This window comes from Meleagris gallopavo, chromosome 6 (assembly GCF_000146605.3).
Source record: "Meleagris gallopavo isolate NT-WF06-2002-E0010 breed Aviagen turkey brand Nicholas breeding stock chromosome 6, Turkey_5.1, whole genome shotgun sequence".
NCBI lineage: Eukaryota > Metazoa > Chordata > Aves > Galliformes > Phasianidae > Meleagris > Meleagris gallopavo.
The window spans coordinates 16414686-16415423 of NC_015016.2; positions in this window are offsets into that span (position 1 = coordinate 16414686).

A 738-nucleotide genomic window follows, 5' to 3' on the forward strand; every position below is an offset into this window, starting at 1 on the left:
TTTTTTTTTTTAATTGGAGGCCAAATACTTGACAGAGCCGCTTTCGCGCTCCCGGGCCGAGCCGAGCCGAGCCGCAGGGGCTCCCTCATCGCCTCGCTCCGCGCCCCCCTCCTCCCCCGCAGCCATGGATCACCAGCCCAAGTTCTTCGAGAACCTCTCCGGCACCGGGAAAGCCATCGGGGTGCTGACCAGCGGCGGCGATGCCCAAGGTGGCTATGGGGAAGCAGGGGGAAACGAGGAGGGTGGAAGGGAGGCTGGGGCGCGGAAGGGAAAAGAGCAGCGGGGAGGGTAGGGGGAGCCCTCGGGGGATGGGGTGAGGGAGGGAGGAGCGCGGGGAGCCCATGTGCGAGGCAGTGCGGGAAGCAGGGGCAGCTCGGCGTGGGGAGAGGCTGCTGGAGGGACTGCGGTAGTCCGCGGGCTCCTATTTCCTCGCTGCCTCTCTTACTGAGGCCGCTGAAAACCGTTTTTGCGCGGCCTCCGAGCTGCAGGAAGACTCTCTTATCCGTCTTTCCTGTTCTCATCGCGTTTCTCTACGCGTGGCCGCCTCCGAGCCTGGCAGGGCAGAGGATAGAGGCGCTCCGGGCACTTTCACCACCAAAATGTCTTCACTCCGGGAAATGGTGGGGAACGGAGGCTGGTGGGAACCAGAGGAGGCTGCCTGGCTGCTGACAGCCCTCGCCTCATCCGCTTCTCTGCGTGTTGGCACCGGCAGCGCTTTCCTGTTCCTACCCGTGATTC